The 22811-nt window shown below is 47.4% G+C and overlaps 1 protein-coding gene across 2 annotated transcripts in view; it reads right to left on the reverse strand.

Moving 5' to 3' along the window:
* Nucleotides 1-22811, reverse strand: part of SCAP (SREBF chaperone) — a 113268-nt gene that overhangs the window by 75125 nt on the left and 15332 nt on the right. Inside the window, exon 1 of one of the 2 annotated variants that reach the window (XM_068235192.1) lies at nucleotides 13509-13530. The exons of the other annotated variant lie outside the window; for it this stretch is intronic. The gene's annotated coding sequence lies outside the window, so the exon portion shown is untranslated. Of the gene's footprint in view, nucleotides 1-13508; nucleotides 13531-22811 lie in introns of those variants that run through there. 2 annotated transcript variants of the gene reach the window in all.

Raw genomic sequence — 22811 nt, forward strand, 5'->3', positions numbered from 1 at the left:
CAAACCATATATAAAAATGTGTGACTGTGGTGAAGACATTAGAGTGTAAGCTCCTGTGGTGCAGAGACTGATGGGAATGGATCAGTGGTCTCTGTACAGTGCGGTGGAGTATGTCAGAGCTATATTAATGTATAATAATAATAATAATAATAATAATAGTGTGACTGTGGTGAGGACATTAGAGTGTAAGCTCCTCTGGTGCAGAGACTGATGGGAATGGATCAGTGATCTCTGTACAGCGCTGTGGTGTATGTCAGAGCTATATAAATGTATAATAATAATAGTGTGACTGTGGTGAGGACATTAGAGTGTAAGCTCCTCTGGTGCAGAGACTGTTGGGAATGGATCAGTGATCTCTGTACAGCGCTGTGGAATATGTCAGAGCTATATAAATGTAAAATAATAATAGTGTGTAACTGTGGTGAAGACAGAGTGTAAGCTCCTCCGGTGCAAAGACGGATGGGAATGGATCAGTGAGCACAGCACTTTGGAATATGGAAGCTATTTATGAATTTACAGAATTCCCTGGGTAATCTAGTCTAGATAGAAACAACGGGAAGTGAAACACAGAGTGATGATTCTGGTGAGTGAAGATCTCTCCTTCCAAATACACGAGACAAACCACAGCAGTGTGGTCACTATGCATCTCTCTATACAGGACATCACTTCCTAGAACTCCCCATTCCCAAAGAGGCAGTAGCAATATTCAGAATACACAATCTGAGAATCCACAATCTGAGAATCCACAATCTGAGAATCCACAAGCTGAGAATCCACAAGCTGAGAATCCACAAGCTGAGAATCCACAATCTGAAGTTACTGTAGGATCCGACCTTTCCTGACCTCTGCCACCACCAAACTCCTCATCCACGCGCTCATAATTTCCAGCCTTGACTACTGCAATGCCCTTCTGTCTGGTCTCTATGACCCCAATAGCCCCACTGCAGTCCATCATGAATGCGGCAGCCAGAATTATCCACTGCTCCCATCGCTCCACCATGGCGGATCCCCTCTGTGAATGCCTCCACTGGCTTCCTATCCAGTCCAGAATCAGATTCAAGATACTGTGTCTGGCCTACAAATCTGTCCACAAAACCTTCCCAACCTACATTTCCGATCTTACCCAGAAGTACACACCTAGGCATGAACTTTACCTGACTGCCTCTTGCATCACCGAATCCCATGCACGCCTCCAGGACTTCTCAAGAGCTGCTCCAACACTATGGAACCCCCTACCCTCCATCCATCCATTAGGGTTTCCCCCTCCTTCAACATCTTCAAGAAGGCCCTCAAAACTCACCTTTTCACTCAGGCCTACCACCCCTCACAAATGCTCTAAACCTGCAGCTGAACTCTGGTCCCCTACCTCTCGTGTCCCTACCTCTCCCTCTAGATTGTAAGCCTTTGGGCAGGGTCCTCCTCCTTTTGTGTGCTACCTGATCATGCGCCTCCATTACTGTGCACCCATGCTATGCATCTGAATGAACTAGACTTGCCTAATTTCCATGCTCCCATTCAGTGACTGACTAATGGTACATACACATGGGGGACAAAAGTGGCTGGTCGCTAGCGCATAGGGAACGCGCACGCGACAGCCCGGCGACAGCTCCGCCCCGCGACAGCTGTCTACACGTCTCTGCCCAAAGGCAGAGACGCGACGGAAGCTGTCGCCGAAGGTTCCTCCCCCCGCCGGAAGCTCCATACATTGTGTATGGAGTTGCTGTCGCTAGTCCGCATACACACGGCGGACTAGCGACAGTTGCGTTGAAAGCTCAGACTAGCGACGGCTCGTGGCACGCGCGTCATACACACGGGGGGACTGTCGCTGCAACATGCGCGTGCCACGCGGTTGCAGCGACAGTTGTAACCCGTGTGTATGTACCATTGTTACCTTGTACACATACTGTGCTGCGTGATCTGATTTTTCTTGTATTCCTGTATTGTCATATTGCTGTATGTCACCCCGAAATATTGTCTGTAACCTAAATTAATGTTCAGCGTTACATAATATGTTGGCGCTTTATAAATACAATAAATAAATAAATACTGTGGCTTTAGTAACAGAAGCCCTCTTACTAAACTGTAATGTCTTTCAACATTGCAGTCCCTTCTAATGCTACGTACACACATGCGACAACGATCGTTCGTTATGAACGACAAACGAACTTTTAATTGTAGAAAGAACGACCTAAGTAAAGTTAGTTGTAAAAGGTGTGTAACGATCTGATCGTTAAAACGAACGTTACAACAAATTAAGAAACGCCTGCGCATAAAAATGAAAAGTTCCATGGAGAAATAGTGAAATGCGCATGTCAAGCCTAGTACGAACGACCGTTTCCAACGATGTACTACTTTTGCAAACGATCGTCGTTGGAAAAAATCCGCCAAGCTAGATCATTCGTTTTTAACGATCTAGCTCGTTCGTCGTTAGACTTCATGGTCGTTGGCTGCTTTTTTTCAAACGATCGTCGTTTGAAACGATCGGGGAACGATCGTTTCAAACGACTATAGTCGCATGTGTGTACGCACCTTAAAGAGACACTGAAGCGGAAAAAAAATGATGATATTATGATTTGTATGTGTAGTACAGCTAAGAAAAAAAACATTAGGATCAGATACATCAGTCTAAAGCAGCGTACACACGCCGGACTTTAGGCAACGACGGGTCCGTCGTTGCCTCCCGCTGGGTGGGCGTGCCAGCGACAGTCCGGCGTGTGTACGCTCTGTCGTCAGACTGATACGGCTGTTTCTGAGCGATCCGGCGGATCGCTCAGAAACAGCCGTATCAGTCTGACGACAGAGCGTACACACGCCGGACTGTCGCTGGCACGCCCACCCAGCGGGAGGCAACGACGGACCCGTCGTTGCCTAAAGTCCGGCGTGTGTACGGACCTTAATGGTTTCCAGTACAGGAAGAGTTGAGAAACTCCAGTTGTTATCTCTATGCAAAAAAGCTATTAAGCTCTCTGACTAAGTTAGTCGTGGAGAGGGCTGTTATCTGACTTTTATTATCTCAACTGTAATTGAACTGTTTACTTTTCCTCTGCTAGAGGAGAGTTCATTAGTTCACAGACTGCTCTGAAAGAATCATTTTGAATGCTGAGTGTTGTGTAATCTGCACATATTATAGAGTGATGCAATGTTAGAAAAAACACTATATACCTGAAAATAAAAATATGAGAATATTTTCTTTGCTGCTAATCGTCTAGTAATTATTCATAATACACAACCAATTCATTATATCATATATTTTTTTTCGCTTCAGTGTCTCTTTAAGTCTGTAGGGACCCTGCAGTAAATATTTTGCTGTCCAATTTCATTATTTCCGAGTATCCCTTTGCCAATAATGGTTTTATAACAAAACAGCCGTTAATGCACTGTTATGTATTTCTGACCAGTGCTTTTTCTCAAGGGAAGTGGGGGGGGGGGGGGGGGGGGGGGATCAGCTACTGATTGGGATCAGGGTAAATCTTTGGTTACAGTTCCTAAGTGTGACAGGATTTGCTGCATGCTGGTTTCAGAGGTGTGATTTAGAAGCTACTGATGCAAGACGCCCATATTGGTATTGCTTAAAAGGAGATATACATGGCAGCCTCCATATCCCTCTCATGTCAGTTGCCCTTTTATTATCCAAGCAGCTCTGTTCTGGTCATTGCTATTATTAGATTTCCTCTTTCCTCAGCTTGAAAGGGAATAAAACCTTGAGTAAGTGATGGCTGCAGTGTGACAAGTCAGCTTTCTCCTCCATGCATCATACAGGCAGCACATGGAGACAGGTAAGTGATGGCTGCAGTGACAGGTCAGCTTTCTCCTCCATGCATCATACAGTCAGCACATGGAGACAGGTAAGTGATGGCTGCAGTGTGACAGGTCAGCTTTCTCCTCCCTGCATCATACAGGCAGCACATGGAGACAGGTAAGTGATGGCTGCAGTGACAGGTCAGCTTTGCCTTCCATGCATCATACAAGCAGCACATGGAGACAGGTAAGTGATGGTTGCAGTGTGACAGGTCAGCTTTCTCCTCCATGCATCATACAGTCAGCACATGGAGACAGGTAAGTGATGGCTGCAGTGTGACAGGTCAGCTTTCTCCTCCCTGCATCATACAGGCAGCACATGGAGACAGGTAAGTGATGGCTGCAGTGACAGGTCAGCTTTGCCTTCCATGCATCATACAAGCAGCACATGGAGACAGGTAAGTGATGGTTGCAGTGTGACAGGTCAGCTTTCTCCTCCATGCATCATACAGGCAGCACATGGAGACATGTAAGTGATGGCTGCAGTGACAGGTCAGCTTTCTCCTCCATGCACCATACAAGCAGCACATGGAGACAGGTAAGTGATGGCTGCAGTGACAGGTCAGCTTTCCCTTCCATGCATCATACAAGCAGCACATGGAGACAGGTAAGTGATGGCTGCAGTGTGACAGGTCAGCTTTCTCCTCCATGTATCATACAAGCAGCACATGGAGACAGGAAAGTGATGGTTGCAGTGTGACAGGTCAGCTTTCTCCTCCATGCATCATACAAGCAGCACATGGAGACAGGTAAGTGATGGCTGCAGTGACAGGTCAGCTTTCTCCTCCATGCATCATACAAGCAGCACATAGAGACAGGTAAGTGATGGCTGCAGTGACAGGTCAGCTTTCTCCTCCATGCATCATACAAGCAGCACATGGAGACAGGTAAGTGATGGCTGCAGTGTGACAGGTCAGCTTTCTCCTCCATGCATCATACAAGCAGCACATGGAGACAGGTAAGTGATGGCTGCAGTGACAGGTCAGCTTTCTCCTCCATGCATCATACAAGCAGCACATGGAGACAGGAAAGTGATGGTTGCAGTGTGACAGGTCAGCTTTCTCCTCCATGCATCATACAAGCAGCACATGGAGACAGGTAAGTGATGGCTGCAGTGTGACAGGTCAGCTTTCCCCTCCATGCATCATACAAGCAGCACATGGAGACAGGTAAACACGCCAAGACGCAGCTGTCCGGGGAGGAGACACGGCAGAATAACACACATTACATAACGGCACACTGTGTGCGGACAGGATGCTCGGATTACACGGCAGCCAATGACACATTACACGCCACAAAGGAAATACTCCGAACCGTGACAACACTGAGGCCTATTAATAACAGCCTGACGTTCCAATCTCCCAATACCCTCTGTCCATTCACCACCGCAACATTCCCTCACGGGCAAAATAATCCCTAACAGCTCCAAGCAGTGTTCACACGTGCAGTGCAGGATTTGTGATAGCTAGTGTGTGTACAGTGAGCGCAACTCTTACAGTTCTGTAAATATTTATCTTTTCAAGGAATGGCACTGAAGATATCACATTCTGGTACACGACACAGAACATTTACTGTATATTGCGCTTTTCTCCTGGCAGACTCAAAGCGCCAGAGCTGCGGCCACTAGGGCGCGCTCAGTAGACAGTAGCAGCGTTAGGGTTTCTTGCCCAAGGTCTCCAACTGACTTACTGGACAGGAAGAGTTGAGATTTGAACCCTGGTCCCCTGTGACAAAGGAATAGCCCTTAACCAGTACACTATCCAGCTACAACGCAATGATACAATGTAAAGCAGTCAGTGTACAGCTTGTAGAACAGTGTAAATTTACTGTCCCATCAAAATAACAGGATTGGCTGAATGGCACACATAGAGGAGGCAAACACTGCAGAAAAAGGGTCACAGGAGGCTCAGAGGAGGAATAAAAGGGGGCACAAAAAGCACAGAGGGGGCACGGCAATAAGTAAATGCACCTGTTCCAACTTCCAAATTCAGTTTAAAAAGGAACTTTAACCCAGGATTGTACTTCACCCCAATCAGTAGCTAATACACCCTTTCCCACAAGAAATCTTTACCTTTTCTCCAATAAATCAGAGGTTGCAGCCTCCGTAGAAGTGCATTAGCGCAAAACGGCCATAAGGCCCTGCACCCACCGCACCCATTTGCAGCAACCTCCGGTATGTGTCTCACATGTTATTGATGTATACATTTGACGCAGTCATTTGTGATCACTTTTGTATTGAATAAAGCAACTGAAGCAGTGCTGGCACTTCTCTCTCTCCTTTACACATAGATTACCCCACGGCCTGAGCACACTCATAGGCCCAGTGCACACCAAAAACCGCTAGCAGATCTGCAAAACACTAGAGGTGAGAAGCAGATTTCAGAGCCATTCTAGGCATGTTTTCTAAACATGCTTAGCGTTTTTCGGAGCGTTTTTGTGTAGCAGATTACACGTATTGTTACAGTAAAGCTGTTACTGAACAGCTAATGTAACAAAAACGCCTGGAAATCCTCTCTGATCTAGCGTTTTTCAGAGCTGTTTTCCACTTTCCTATACTTTACATTGAGGCAGAAACGCCTCAGAAATCTAAAAAATGCTGCAGCCCCCGAGTTTGCGTTTGGGGGAAAACGAGCCGCTCTGGTGTGCACCAGCCCATTCATTTTCATTAGCCAACGCTCCAGAACCGCTCTGGTGTGCACCATCCCATTCACTTTCATTAGCCAACGCTCCAGAACCGCTCTGGTGTGCACCATCCTATTCATTTTTATTAGCCAAGCGGTTTTCCCCCTGCAAACGTTTTAAAAAACACTTCAGAACCACTCTGGTGTGCACCAGCTCATACTGTTGCTGACTACTGGAAACCTGCATCCCTACCACCCCCTCTCCCCCTCCACAAGAATCACTAACACTGCAGTGCCAGCGCTCTTTCTCTACGTCTCCAATAAATCATCAGGGGGCTCTGTATGGCTGATATTATGGTGAAACCCCTCCCACAGTGTGTGATGTCATGACCATGGTCCTGATGGTTTGCTGTCTGTGAACCTCGTTGCATTATGGGAAATAACAGCTTTTACCAACTGCCAAGCAAGCAGTATCTCCATCCGTGCATAGAACTCTCAGTAACGAACATTCCATACAGATCACCTGGCAGAACTAATGATGTCACCACCAGTGATGCATTTCAGAATGTAAATCAGGGAGAGGAAAGATTTTACAATGAGCAAACACTGACTAAATAATCTATAAATGAATACTGATAAATTAATATTCTTTCTCGTTCATAACCTGTACATAATGAAGCTGTTACCCCACTGGTCATACACTTTACTGAAATGGTGTTTATGTCTGGGCAGTCATTATGCATTTTCATAAGAAGCCTGCTGCAGCGACACTGCTATACATGGCTGCCCACGTGACTATGCCCATAACAGGTGGGATAAGGCTAAACTTCCACCAGCCAATGACAGCTCCCCATTTTCCTCTGGGACTCTGATGGTGAGATCTTTTCCTCACTCCAGATGGACAATTCTTGTACAATTAAGGTGTCTATACATTAATCGAATTTCCTGTACAATCGACCATCGATTCAATCATTTTAAGAGATCGATTATGTTCCATTCTGCTCGATCAATGGAAATTGGCTGGTATCTGGTCAAATCCACCAATTTACTTGATTGGGCAGGATGAAAAATATTGAGGAACCGACTACTGTCCACATGATCGACCGACACAGAATCACTTTATGGTTTTAGAGAATGGAGGCACAAGATGAATTAGTGACAAAGTATCGCAAAGGATCTCACAAGCAGTGTGTGGGCAAATAGTCGATCGACCAAATAAGTTGACCGCAGAATCCCTAGATGAAAAATCAAGCAATGTACAGGCACCATGATTTACCAGGTGATCACTGTGCCAGCCTCTTATTGGCTGGTCACACCATGACTGGGCCTCACTTTTTACACAGCCAATCATGTGTCTCCCTGAAGCCCCCTTCCAGGAGAATCTGCTCATCTGTACCCCGGCCACCTGCTGCTAATACTACAAAGGCCTCACCTTCCTCCAGGCTGGATTTTTCATTTATTTTACATGACGAGGAAGGCAAATAGTGAGGGAGAGAGCGGAACCCTGCGGTGGGTGGACAGGGTGAGATCGCACACAGTCCAGTCTCTGTTAGCCGCTGTGTGATTGCAATCTCTCCCCGCTGGGAAATATGACAAGGCTGCTCTATTTATGTGGACCGTACGGGACCCCTGGCCCCCCCAGAACAGAGCAGCACAGTGTGCGACATGCCAGGAGCTCGGTACATAGCAGCTTCCCAGGCGGAACACAAAGGCCCAATGTCTGGCAGGGCAGGAGGGTTCCCCCCTGCCTGGCCTCTGTGTATGCACACAAGGCAGAATATAACTCACCAGAGCTCTGCCATAGCATATCTATGTCTCACCAGGACTAACCTACAACCAGAAAGGAGGCAATGGGAAAAACTCAGATCCAACTAAAAGGTTTTACTAACACTGAATGTACTAGGGAGGCTTAGAATCTCATTTTACTGCAGCCTGTACACATTTTCCCTCACTTCCTGTTAATGCTGACAACACAGGAAGTGAGGGTACACATTTTCCCTCACTTCCTGGAACTGATGACATCACAGGAAGTGAGGGTTCACATTTTCCCTTACTTCCTGTTACAGCTGACATCCCAGGAAATGAGGGTACACATTTTCCATCACTTCCTGGAACTGATGACATAACAGAGAGTGAGGGTAAACTACCCCATAGAATCGCACAGCTGGCAATAAAATACTAGGTAGCTAACGCTATGTTAGTGTTAGGGGTAGGTAGGGTTATTTTAGCAAAGCAGGTGCTTTTGGCGCACGGTGCCGGCCGTGTAGCACCTGACTTGGGCGCCACACGTACGGGTAATCCGGGGTTCCGACGATCGGCAGACCCAGAATTACTTCTTCCTCCAAGTTGCTACGTTCTGAGGGGGAATAGTATTTTACGTCGCTGGGAATTTGAGCGGCACGGGGGGGGGGGGGGGGGGGTGTCATTTGACTCCCTCGGTGCCCAGCTCACCGGAGGTGTGTACATATGTATCCTGGGGTAGTGTTAGGCGTAGGAAGGGTGTTAGTGTTAGGCCTAGGTAGGGGTATGTTAGTGTTAGGGATAGGTTAGTGTTAGGCGTAGGTAGGGGAGTTAGTGTTAGGAGTAGGTAGGGATATGTTAGTGTTAGGGATAGGTTAGTGTTAGGCGTAGGTAGGGGAGTTAGTGTTAGGGACAGGTTAGTGTTCGGCGTAGGAAGAAGGGTGTTAGGCCTTGGTAGGGGTATGTTAGTGATAGGTTAGTGTTAGGCGTAGGTAGGGGAGTTAGTGTTAGGCCTAGGAAGGGGTAGGTTAGTGTTAGGGATAAGTTAGTGTTAGGCGTAGGTAGGGGAGTTAGTGTTAGGGACAGGTTAGTGTTCAGCGTAGGAAGAAGGGTTAGTGTTAGGCCTTGGTAGGGGTATGTTAGTGTTAGGGATAGGTTAGCATTAGGCGTAGGTAGGGGAGTTAGTGTTAGCCCTAGGTAGGGGTAGGTTAGTGTTAGGGATAGGTTAGCGTTAGGCATAGGTAGGGGTATGATAGTATTAGGAGTAGGTAGTGAAGGGTTGGTGTGAGAGGAAGATCAGGTACAATATCTGTAAAATTATGGACATTCTACTAGCAATATTATCCAGAGCCCAGTAGTGGAATTTCACCAATATACTACTATCAGCTTCATTTCCGGACGTTCTTATTTAATGTGTGCATTCTACACGCCTCATTGTATGGTGTATACAGTGTGCAGCCATGGAGATGGGACTTGCAGGCTTGGATGTACACGTGACTGTGAAGCAGCAGATGTCACGGCTGTACAGTGTCATTGTCTCATGGCCAACGAAGACTGTCTCCAGAAAACAAAAGACTCGCTAAGGAAAACTGGCGATCTACACAAGTCGCCCAGTCAGGTGCTGCTACTCTCTGACCTGCCTGATTGCTGCATGCCACAAGCAGCAGTACAAGGCTGCCCCACCATTACAAAGCCATTTAGGCGAAGTAGATAGTTTACCTGACACAAACTGTACTATGCATGTTGTTATGCTATGCTATGCACTATCTGTATCTACACAGAGCACGCAACTAACCTCCACTGTAATGCCAGAAACACAACAATACTTTCTAAGAATAACATGCAAGTTCAGCTAAAAGTTTTGTGGGTTTTTTTTGTGTCTAGAAAAGAGTAGGGAAGAAGGAATAGACTATCTCTCTGGAACTACTGTGACCTGTAAGGGGACAGAGAGGACTAATGTAGCATGGGACAAAGGAGATTAGGCTACAGCAGAGAATCGGGTTACAATAGAGGGACAAAGGTGACTGGGGTAGAATATTGGGACAGATGGCATTGGGGTACAATGGAGGGACAGAGTAGATTGGAGTACAGTAGAGGGACAGAGGTGAATGGGGCATAGTAGAGGGACAGAGGTGAATAGGCATAGTAGAGGGGCAAAGGGGATTGGGGTACAATAGAGGGGCAGAGGGGATTGGGGTACAATAGAGGGACAGCAGTGATTGGGGTACAGTGGAGGTACAGAGGAGATTGGGGTACAGTAGAACAACAGAGGGGACTGGGGAACAGTAGAGGAACAAAGGAGATAAGGTACAGTAGAGGGGCAGATGGCGATTGGGGTACAGTAGTGGGACAAAGAGAATTAAGGGTACAGTAGAGAGACTGAGGGGATTGGGGTGCAGTAGAGGGAGAGAGGGGATTGTGGTAAAGAGGGACAGAGGATATTGGAGTACAGTAGAGAGACAGAGAGGGATTGGGGTACAATAGAGGAACAGTCGGGATTGGGGTATAGTAGAGGGACAGAGGTGAATGCAGTACAGTAGAGAGACAGACGGGGTCGGGGTACAGTGAAGGGACAGAGGTTATTAGGGTACAATAGAGGAAGAGTGGATTGGAGTACAGTAGAGGGACAAAGGGGATTGGGGTACAGTAGAAGGACAGAGAGGGTTGGTGTACAGTAGAGGGACAGAGGGGTTTAGGGTACAGTAGAGGGACAGAGGGGGTTGGGGTACAGTAGAGGGGCAGAGGGGATGGGGAACAATAGTGGGACAGAGAGGATTGGGGTACAGTAGAGGGAAAGAGGTGACTGGGGTACAGTAGAGGGACAGTGGGGATTTGGGTACAGTAAAGGGACAGAGGTGACTGGGGTACAGTAGAGGGACAGAGGGGACTGGGGTACAGTAGAGGGACAGAGGGGACTGGGGTACAGTAGAGGGACAAAGGGGACTGGGGTACAGTAGAGGGACAGAGGTGACTGGGGTACAGTAGAGGGACAGTGGGGATTGGAGTACTGTAGAGGGACAGAGGTGACTGGGGTACAGTAGAGGGACAGAGGGGACTGGGGTACAGTAAAGGGACAGAGGTGACTGGGGTACAGAAGAGGGACAAAGGGGACTGGGGTACAGTAGAGGGACAGAGGGGACTGGGGAAGCATACATAGAAGAGGAGAGAAGCTTAATAGGGGGACACAGAATTACAATATAACAGAGGCACAGGTGGGGGTACAATATAACAGAGGCACAGGTGGGGGTACAGTGTAACAGAGGCACAGAAGGGGGTACAGTGTAACAGAGGCACAGGTGGGGGTACAGTGTAACAGAGGCACTGGTGGGGGTACAGTGTAACAGAGGCACAGGTGGGGGTACAGTAGAACAGAGGCACAGGTGGTGGTACAGTATAACAGAGGCACAGGAGAGGGTACAGTATAACAGAGGCACAGGAGGGGGTACAGTATAACAGAGGCACAGGAGGGGGTACAGTATAACAGAGGCACAGGTGGTGGTACAGTATAACAGAGGCACAGGTGGGGGTACAGTATAACAGAGGCACAGGTGGGGGTACAGTAGAACAGAGGCACAGGAGGGGGTACAGTATAACAGAGGCACAGGTGGGGGTACAGTATAACAGAGGCACAGGAGGGGGTACAGTAGAACAGAGGCACAGGTGGTGGTACAGTATAACAGAGGCACAGGAGAGGGTACAGTATAACAGAGGCACAGGAGGGGGTACAGTATAACAGAGGCACATATGGGAGTACAGTATAACAGAGGCACAGGAGGGGGTACAGTATAACAGAGGCACAGGAGGGGGTACAGTTTAACAGAGGCACAGGAGGGGGTACAGTATAACAGAGGCACAGGTGGGGGTACAGTATAACAGAGGCACAGGTGGGGGTACAGTATAACAGAGGCACATATGGGAGTACAGTATAACAGAGGCACATATGGGAGTACAGTATAACAGAGGCACAGGTGGGGGTACAGGATGATAGAGGCACAGGTGGGGGTACAGGATGATAGAGGCACAGGTGGGGGTACAGGATGACAGAGGCACATATGGGAGTACAGTATAACAGAGGCACAGGTGGGGGTACAGTATAACAGAGGCACAGGTGGGGGTACAGTATAACAGAGGCACAGGTGGGGGTACAGTATAACAGAGGCACAGGAGGGGGTACAGTATAACAGAGGCACAGGAGGGGGTACAGTATAACAGAGGCACAGGTGGGGGTACAGTATAACAGAGGCACAGGGGGGTACAGTATAACAGAGGCACAGGAGGGGGTACAGTATAACAGAGGCACAGGTGGTGGTACAGTATAACAGAGGCACAGGAGGGGGTACAGTATAACAGAGGCACAGGTGGGGGTACAGTATAACAGAGGCACAGGGGGGGTACAGTATAACAGAGGCACAGGAGGGGGTACAGTATAACAGAGGCACAGGTGGTGGTACAGTATAACAGAGGCACAGGAGGGGGTACAGTATAACAGAGGCACAGGTGGGGGTACAGTATAACAGAGGCACAGGTGGTGGTACAGTATAACAGAGGCACAGGTGGTGGTACAGTATAACAGAGGCACAGGAGGGGGTACAGTATAACAGAGGCACAGGAGGGGGTACAGTATAACAGAGGCACAGGTGGGGGTACAGGATGACAGAGGCACAGGTGGGGGTACAGTATAACAGAGGCACATATGGGAGTACAGTATAACAGAGGCACAGGAGGGGGTACAGGATGACAGAGGCACAGGTGGGGGTACAGGATGACAGAGGCACATATGGGAGTACAGTATAACAGAGGCACATATGGGAGTACAGTATAACAGAGGCACAGGTGGTGGTACAGTATAACAGAGGCACAGGTGGGGGTACAGTATAACAGAGGCACAGGTGGGGGTACAGTATAACAGAGGCACATATGGGAGTACAGTATAACAGAGGCACAGGTGGTGGTACAGTATAACAGAGGCACAGGTGGGGGTACAGTATAACAGAGGCACAGGTGGGGGTACAGTATAACAGAGGCACAGGTGGGGGTACAGGATGACAGAGGCACAGGAGGGGGTACAGTATAACAAAGGCACAGGTGGGGGTACAGTATAACAGAGGCACAGGTGGGGGTACAGGATGACAGAGGCACAGGAGGGGGTACAGTGTAACAGAGGCACAGGTGGTGGTACAGGATGACAGAGGCACAGGTGGGGGTAAAGTATAACAGAGGCACAGGTGGGGGTACAGGATGACAGAGGCACAGGAGGGGGTACAGTATAACAGAGGCACAGGAGGGGGTACAGTATAACAGAGGCACAGGTGGGGGTACAGGACGAGAGGCACAAGTGGGATCTCTCACCACAGGAGGGCCGGCCACTCTGCACACAGTAGAGGTGGGTGTGAGGAGAGGACAGGCGGATTTGGTGAATTCTCAGTCACACGGCACCGGATATGTCCTCACTCCACCTTCATAAATATTATAACTGGCTCTAGCAAATAAAGATTAGCCAAAATTCCTTCCATTGATCCGATCAACAACAAAAGAGAAAGAACGCTTTGATTCAGGGGAAACTTACAGGACGCAGCAAAGCCAAACACATTATTATTATTATGGTTGAAGACTTCCTTCTCGCTGGGAATAAAAGGATCGCCTTATGGGCTTCTATGTCCTCTGTGTGTCTATAATTACTCTTTACCACTTTATATATGTCGAGAAAAGATACAATTATATTCTATGGAAAACTGCATAAACATGCAGTTCAGTTTTAAAGGGAGCCTAAACTGAGAAGGATACAGATTTTTCCCTTTTAAATAATACCAGTTGCCTGACTCTCCTGCTGATCCTGTGTCTCTAATACTGTTAGCCACAGCCCCTGAACAAGCATGCAGATCAGGTGCTCTGACTGAAGTCAGACTGGATTAGCTGCATGCTTGTTTCAGGTGTGTGATTCAGCCACTACTGCAGCTAATGAGATCAGCAGGGCTGCCAGGCAACTGGTATTGTTTAACAGGAAACATCCATATCTCTCTCAGTTTAGGTTCCCTTTAAAACTGCATGTTTATGCAGTTTTCCATAGAATATAATTGTATCTTTTCACGACATATATTGCTTTGCGCTCACAGTGTGTTTTTAAAAAATGCACTTCTGCAAACAACATTTCTGTCTGCCGCCTCTACTGAGAATATAGTGTGTTATCTGGCAGCCTCCGACCTTTAAAGTGGACCTGAACTCCTGCACAGGACAGAAGGAAAACGTATAGAAATACAGTTTCTTGTAAAGATAGGAGCAGCTAGGCACATCCAGTTAAAAGATGCCTTTATTGTAAATACATTAAAATCGATACATAGGCTATCATTCATAAAGCATTCCCGTATGCGGAAATGCTGAAAACAGCCGACTTTACCGAACACATAGCAAGATCTCCATTCATAAAGGCTCTTTCCGCATGAAAAGCTGACATTACCGAGCAGAGCGATAAATCACCGCCTTGAGCGATGATTATCGGAACAAATGTAACAAAATGTTAATTCATAAAGATTTACACAAGCGGTATGAGGACAGGAAATACCGCTTCCTCTGATGTGGCGATAACAATGTTAAGTGAATGGAGACACAGACCTCCCAGGCAGCTGCAGTACAGTGGAACATGGAGAAATGTATCAACCCGGCTGCTTCCTGTGCTTCCGCAAGCCTACCGCCAGCCTACCGACAGCCTAGTTCGGGAAATCTCCGCACTGCTATCACAACTGGCAACATTTTTATGAATGGGCAGCCAGAAGTCTAAAATACCGAAAGCTGTGTTTTCCCGCATGGATTTACTTTACCGACCACACTTAAGGCCCATACACACGGGCTACAACTGTTGCTGGAAACACATGGCGCACGCATGTTGCGGCAACAGGTCCTCCATGTGTATGAGGCGCGCGCAAGCAACTGTTGCTAATCAGAGCTGTCTCCAGGCGATTGACTTGTTCAATCCCCGGCAACAGCTGTTGCAGCAACCGTCCCTAGTCTCAAGGCCCATACTCACGAGGGACTTTTGTCGCCTCAACACGCGGCGCGCGCGTGTTGCGGCGACAGGTCGCCCGTGAGTATGGGCCGTCGCACGCGCGCGCGCCCCCGAACTGTCGCCCGTCGCTATGTCGCCATGCGATTGAAACTTTCAATCGCATGGCGACAGTCGCCGCTGCCCCCCCGCCGCAACTGTCGCTAGTCCGCGTGAGTACGCGGACTAGCGACAGCAACCTCCATTGAGGTTCACAGACCTTCCGGTGAGCTTCCGGCGGGGGGAGGAGGAACGTCAGCGACAGCTTCCGCCTTGCCGCTGGTCCCTCTTCCGCATGTGTACGCGGAGGGACCTGGCGAGAAGCTGTCGCCGGCCTGTCGCCCACACGCTCACGTGTGCTGGCGACAGGCGAGTTTTGCAGCCCGTGAGTACGGGCCTTCAAGTCGGTGCGGTCGTGTGTATGCTAGTCTCTAGCAACTCTTGTGAGTCCGACAGTTCATTGAACCTGCGACAGAAGTTGCTGAGCAACAGTTTCCGCTATGTTGCAGACAGGTTGTTGCCGCATGTATACAATCGTTGCTTGTATACAACTGTCGTTGCTGGAGACTTTCAACTGTTGCTTGTCTCCATGCAACTGCAGACATCCGTGCCTCGTGTGTATGTAGCTTAATGTATGATAGCCATAGTGTGCAACGGCAACAGTCTACCAGGAGAGAGAGGGACAAGCATGCAAAAGATGTCGACAGCTGTTTCGCACTCAGCTAAGGAGTGCTTCCTCTTTTGCATGCTTGTCCCTCTCTCTCCTGGTGGACTGTTGCCGTTGCACACTAAGTATCGATTTTAATGTATTTACAATAAAGGCATCTTAACTGGATGTGCCCAGCCGCTCCTATCTTTACAAGTAACTGGCTTGGTGGAACTGTCTTGGGCTTGGAGCACTCCGGAGAAGCCAAGTGAAGTAGTCATGTGCACCTTCCGCTTTACTACTGTTGGAAAACATATAGAAATGCACCCTGTATGTATTTATAGCGTTCAGTCTGTCTAATTCCACCCTCATCTGTGACTAATCACCACTGTAATTTGATCTCTCAGCTGTGTCAGATCAGGAATCTAATCTGCCGTGGCAGAGCTGCTAATTTGTAAACACAGGATGTTGACCCTATGTCTGCTTCCATGAAAGCAGGAAGTAGACACACTGCCGATTTATATCAGCTGTAACAAATGTTTTTCTTTAAAGGTTAGTATGTTGTTCTAATGTTTTAAAGCAGAGAGGAAGTTCTGAGTTCAGGTCCGCTTTGAGATGACTGGAGGTGCCCCCCCCCCCCCCCCCCCCAAAAAAAAAAGTATATGTACTCGAAATAGTACTCTATGTAAAGTGGTTCCAAAACGATTAAAAAAAGTTAGCCTTTTATTGGTCACTTAGGACAACGCATTTTACAGTGATTCAAACAAGCAGTCCTACACTGCTATAACTGGCACATTGACTGACCTGATGAAGCAGTTTAAAGAGAAACTGTAACCAAGAATTGAACTTCATCCCAATCAGTAGCTGATACCCCCTTTCCCATGAGAAATCTTTTCCTTTTCACAAACAGACCATCAGGGGGCGCTGTATGGCTGATATTGTGGTGAAACCCTTCCCACAAGAAACTGAGGACCATGGTCCTAGCAATTTCCTGTCTGTGACCCTCGTTGCACTGTGGGAAATAGCTGTTTACAGCTATTTCCAACTGCCAATAAAGCAAGCAGCATCTCCTTCCACTGACATCACCTGCCAGCAGTAACAATGTCACCATATGATAAATGTCAGAATGTAAATCAGGGAGAGGAAAGCTTTTACAATGGGCAAACAGTGACTAAATCATTTAGACATAATTATTGTAAAAATGAAGTCATCTAACACTTCTGCTGTAGTCGCCCTAGTTAGGGGACTCATCCCACAGGTTTACCACTGAGTAAATACTTTTTGGAACCACAACACCTCTCCCTATATTGCGCTATATGGGGGCCCGATGTCTGTGTGTTCTTTTTTGTTTACGCAAGTTCAGCCTCTGAATCTGGTATTATTGGAAAGAGCGGAGAAAGGATCAGAGGCAATTCAGCAAAATGGAAAATTAGTAAGAAACTACAAAACAACCTGTTGCCCAGTCCAGCTCCTCCCCCTATGTATGGACAACTCAGCAAACAGACAAGATAAGGTTATCAGGTCAGCGGTACCAGCAGGACCTCAGGCATGTGGTACTGATAGCCATAAACAACAGCAGCAACAAGGAGAGCTGAAGGAGGGAATACCTATATGGCAGGTTTTTTGGTAAATTCTGTATATCAGACAATCATCTGCAGCTCTGAAAGAAATATGGAGGCTGCCATATTTATTTCCTGTTAAAAAATACCAGTTGCTTGGTAGCCCTGCTGGTCTATTTGGCTGCAGTAGTGTCTGAATCACAACAGAAACAAGCATGCGGCTAATCTTGTCAGATTTTTGTCAAACATCTGCTCTGCATGCTTGTTCAGGGTCTATGGCTAAAAGTATTAGAGGCAGAGGATTCTCCATTTCCCTGTCACTTCAGGTTCCCCAGCGTGGGCCTAAGTATTAGTAATAACCTGGCAAAGTTTTCCCAACTTACTTTGCCCCAGCCAAGCCCCAAATATAACTTTGAGGAGGAGTGGGCCGTTTGCAGACATTTTACCCAGTCAATGGTGAGCGTTTTGCCGGCGATTTCGGCAAAACGCTCAAACACTAGCGCTTTTCTAAGCCCTAGGGTAATAAAAGTCTATGGGCTCGTTCTCATTTGGGCGATTTGCGCTAATCGCCGCAAATCGCCCACAAACGCTAAACGCAAACGTGTAGCCTGCACCATTTTCCGGCGATTTCCCGGCGATTGCGTTTCAGTGCTATAGAAGCGCAAAACGCGATCGCTCAAAATCGCCAGGTGTGAATGATGATTTTTTTTTTGCATTAATCGCCAAAAAACGCCAGAGCAAAACGCTAGCGAAATAGTTAGCATTTTGCGATCAGCAAGTGTGAGTGGGCCCTCAGCTTGTCAGATCCATTTGATCAGATTATCATCTGCCTGCATTCATCAAAGGAATTGATTACTGCGATTGCTGCACTCACTGGCCTTTCTGCAACTTTCTGATATGCCCCACGTGGGAGGCTGCAAACATACTGTCTAATAGCTGACAAATGGGCGATACGTCCAGACTAGTGGGTTGATTTATTAAAAGTAATGCACCAGTCAGCGCAAGTTAATTTGAAGGAGCCCAGGTTAAAATGAACGTGCGCAAAATGTTGGCGTCCCCAGGTGTGGAGGAACTGCTATAGGAGACTACTTTTTAAAGAGGAACTCCAGTGAAAATAATGTAATAAAAAAGTGCTTCATTTTTACAATAATTGTGTATAAATGATTTAGTCAGTGTTTGCCCATTGTAAAATATGTTAAATCCCTGATTTACATTCTGACATTTATTACATGGTGACATTTTTACTGCTGGCAGGTGATTTATCTGCTGCATGCTTTTTTGACAGTTGGAAACAGCTGTAAACAGCTATTTCCCACAATGCAACAAGGTTCACAGACAGGAAACTGCCAGGAGTACCACGGTCCTCGGAGTTTCTTGTGGGAGGGGTTTCACCACAAGATCAGTCATACAGAGCCCCCTGATGGTCTGTTTGGGAAAAGGAATAGATTTCTCATGTAAAAGGGGGTATCAGCTACTGATTGGGATGAAGTTCAATTCTTGGTCGGAGTTTCTCTTTAAGGTCTTGGCCATAAGTTCCCTAGAAGCATTTTCTTGCCGTAATGAGCCCATATTGGTGAACTTTGCTACTATATTATGAGTACGCCAACATATGCATGATTTCTCCATGAACAGGATTATGAACATTGCTTCCCTCAATGGTTGACTGTAATCTTAACCAGTAATCTCATTGGTATAGATTGGGTGTGTGTGGTTATGTGGTGTGAGTGTGGGGCAAGCCGGCCAGCCTAGACATCAGGCTAATGTACACTTTTTTAACATGAATTGAAAGAAGTTATGATATTTTATATCTATAACAAATTTTGTGAATTGATTGGCACACACCTTTCCGATCTTACCTCATTTGTTGGAACTGGTAAAGGATTACGTATTGCCGCGCTATAGCATGTAGCTTGATCACGATAGTTCGCTAGCGCGGCTGCTCCTATGTTAACTAAAGTAGTAGAGGCCGAGCTAGTGGACTTTCGTGGGTCACGCTACTTTCTGTCACACAGCAATTAGGTTTAGCTCGCGTAAGTTAAAAGATCATGATGTGCAGAAAGGACCGGGCACAATGTGCGCACGTTCATTTTAACTCGCACTCCTTCAAATGAACTCACGTTGACGGGTGCATTACTTTTAATGGATCAACCCACAGGTTTGCTGCACCACGCATGCTCCCATAACCTCCAAGCTTCGGACAATGTAAGTTAATCTGCAAACTGCAGTCGCTAAGCACTTAAAGGGGCACTATGGCGAAAAATTGTAAAATTTAAAATATGTGCAAACATAAACAAATAAGAAGTACGTTTTTCCAGAGTAAAATGAATAAATCACTTTTCTCCTATGTTACTGTCACTTACAGTAGGTAGTAGAAATCTGACAGAAGCGACAGGTTTTGGACTAGTCCATCTCTTCACATGGGATTCTCAGCAAGGCTTTTATTCTTTATAAAGATATTCCCTAAAAAGGATTTAAACAATGATGCTGGCCAGCTTCCCTGCTCGCTACACAGTTTTCTGGCAGTTGGACAAAGCAACTGCCATTCACTAAGTGCTTTTGAAAATAAATAAATTCCTGAGAATCCCCTATGAAGAGATGGACTAGTCCAAAACCTGTCGGTTCTGTCAGATTTCTACTACCTACTGTAAGGCCCAGTGCACACCAAAACCGCTAGCAGATCCGCAATACGCTAGCGGTTTTGGGAGCTGATTTCAGAGCGATTCTAGGTATGTTTAGAGAGGTTTTCTAAACATACCTAGCGGTTTTGGGTGCGTTTTTGTGTAGCAGATTACACATATTGTTACAGTAAAAGCTGTTACTGAACAGCTACTGTAACAAAAATGCCTGGCAAACCGCTCTGAACTAGCGTTTTTCAGAGCGGTTTGCGTTTTTCCTATACTTTACATTGAGGACGAAACGCTTCCGAAAACCGCAAACGCGCAGCAGGAGGCGGGTTTGCGGCTTGGCAAAAACCGCAAACCGCCGGTGTGCACCATCCCATTGCAATACATTAGACAAGCGTTTTTATAGGCGGATGCGGCCGGCGGATCGCTCCAAAAACCACTCGGTGTGCACTGGGCCTAAGTGACAGCAACATAGGAGAAAAGTAATTTATGGCTCATTTTACTCTGGAAACAAATATATGTATATGTTTGCAAATATTTTAAATTTTACAATTCTTCACCATAGTGCCTATTTAACGATTGCAATCGTGATTTTACAAAATTATTTTAATAGTGCTTTATAAAGGAATGTGTGTTTTTGCATATTCCTTTTAAAGCGGACCTGAACTAAGAACTCCGTCTCTGCTCTAAAAGATAAGGCAACAGCATAATAACCTGTAAAGAAAACCTTTTTTTTTGTTACAGCTGATACAAATCCTGCAATAAATCTACAGTGTCTACTTCCTGCTTTCATGGAAGCATAAAAAGGGTTAACATACTGTGTTTACAAATTAGCTGCACTGCCAAGGCAGCCAGCTGACACAGCTGAGAGATCAAATTACAGTTGTGATTCGTCAAAGAGCAGGGGGAATTAGACAAGCTAAACTCTCTAAATACACACAGGGAGAATTTCTCTCTGTTTTCCTTCCACCCTGCGCAAGAGTTCAGGTCCACTTTTAGTATAATCGCTCTGGGGGAAAAAAAATTGAACATGCAGCAAGATTTTGATTTTCTAAAAATGAAAACGCAGCTATGTGAACACCCTCATAGGGTTACGAGAATCGTTGGAGAGGCAAGCATAGCGCAGTTACCCTCAGTGTGAACCAGTCCTCACTGTGCCACGATTGGTCTTGGTTTGAGGCTGACCAGAGAAGGGGCTTCCTCATGCTCTGCCTATAGCTCAGGGGTGTTCAGCTCAAATACAAAGTGGGCAAAAATCGAACACTGGGACCTTATCATGGGCCAACCTCAATGTCTACTGCCCACTTCCCTCCTTTACAAAGTTCCCTGGCGTCTAATGGCTCCCCCCCCCCACCCCTATACAGTTCCCCAGTGCCTAGGGGTCTTCCTCCGTCACCCAATACAGTTCCCTGGTGTCTAGTGGTCTTTCTCCCTCCCCTATAGAGTTCCCTGGTGTCTAGTGATCTTCCTCCCTCCCCTATACAGTTCCCTGGTGTCTAGTGGTCTTCCTCCCTCCCCTATACAGTTCCCTGGTGTCTAGTGGTCTTCCTCCCTCCCCTATACAGTTCCCTGGTGTCTAGTGGTCTTCCTCCCTCCCCTATACAGTTTCCTGGTGTCTAGTGGTCTTCCGCCCTCCCCTATACAGTTCCCTGGTGTCTAGTGGTCTTCCTCCCTCCCCTATACAGTTCCCTGGTGTCTAGTGGTCTTCCTCCCTCCCCTATACAGTTCCCTGGTGTCTAGTGGTCCTCCCTCCCCTATACAGTTCCCTGGTGTCTAGTGGCCCCACTCCTTCCCCTATACAGTTCCCTGGTGTCTAGTGGTCTTCCTCCCTCCCCTATACAGTTCCCTGGTGTCTAGTGGTCTTCCGCCCTCCCCTATACAGTTCCCTGGTGTCTAGTGGTCTTCCTCCCTCCCCTATACAGTTCCCTGGTGTCTAGTGGTCTTCCTCCCTCCCCTATACAGTTCCCTGGTGTCTAGTGGTCTTCCTACCTCCCCTATACAGTTCCCTGGTGTCTAGTGGTCTTCCTCCCTCCCCTATACAGTTCCCTGGTGTTTAGTGGGCATATCAGAGAAATAGGCGCCGGGAGACTGGGGCGCAGGATACAGCAGATATACGGCTTATCCTGCTGCTGCACAAGTCCCGGCGGTGTTAATTACTATTCCCCCTCCAGGTCCATGTGGATGGTGGGGAATGATGTCATTCGGCTTCCAGCTATTGCTGGCGGACGAATTACAGTGTGTTAAAAATAACTTCAGCTCCGACTTCTGACAGCGCCAGAGTTACTCAGTGTGCCGCTATAGCTGTAATTCCTATTACGGTCTATGCTGCGCCCAAATCTCCTGCGTTCTCGGTCTAGTGGTCCTCTCTCCCTCCCCTATACAGTTCCCTGGTGTCTAGTGGCCCCCCTCCTTCTCCTATACAGTTCCCTGGTGTCTAGTGGTCCTCCCTCCCCTATACAGTTCCCTAGTGTCTAGTGGTCCTCCCTACCCTATACAGTTCCCTAGTGTCTAGTGGTCCTCCCTCCCCTATACAATTTCCTGGTGTCTAGTGGTCCTCCCTCCCCTATACAGTTCCCTGGTGTCTAGTGGTCCTCCCTCCCCTATACAGTTCCCTGGTGTCTAGTGGCCCCACTCCCTCCCCTATACAGTTCCCTGGTGTCTAGTGGCCCCACTCCTTCTCCTATACAGTTCCCTGGTGTCTAGTGGTCCTCCCTCCCTTATACAGTTCCCTGGTGTCTAGTGGCCCCACTCCTTCTCCTATACAGTTCCCTGGTGTCTAGTGCCCCC

The sequence above is a fragment of the Hyperolius riggenbachi genome, chromosome 5 (genome assembly GCF_040937935.1).
Source record: "Hyperolius riggenbachi isolate aHypRig1 chromosome 5, aHypRig1.pri, whole genome shotgun sequence".
Taxonomy (NCBI): domain Eukaryota; kingdom Metazoa; phylum Chordata; class Amphibia; order Anura; family Hyperoliidae; genus Hyperolius; species Hyperolius riggenbachi.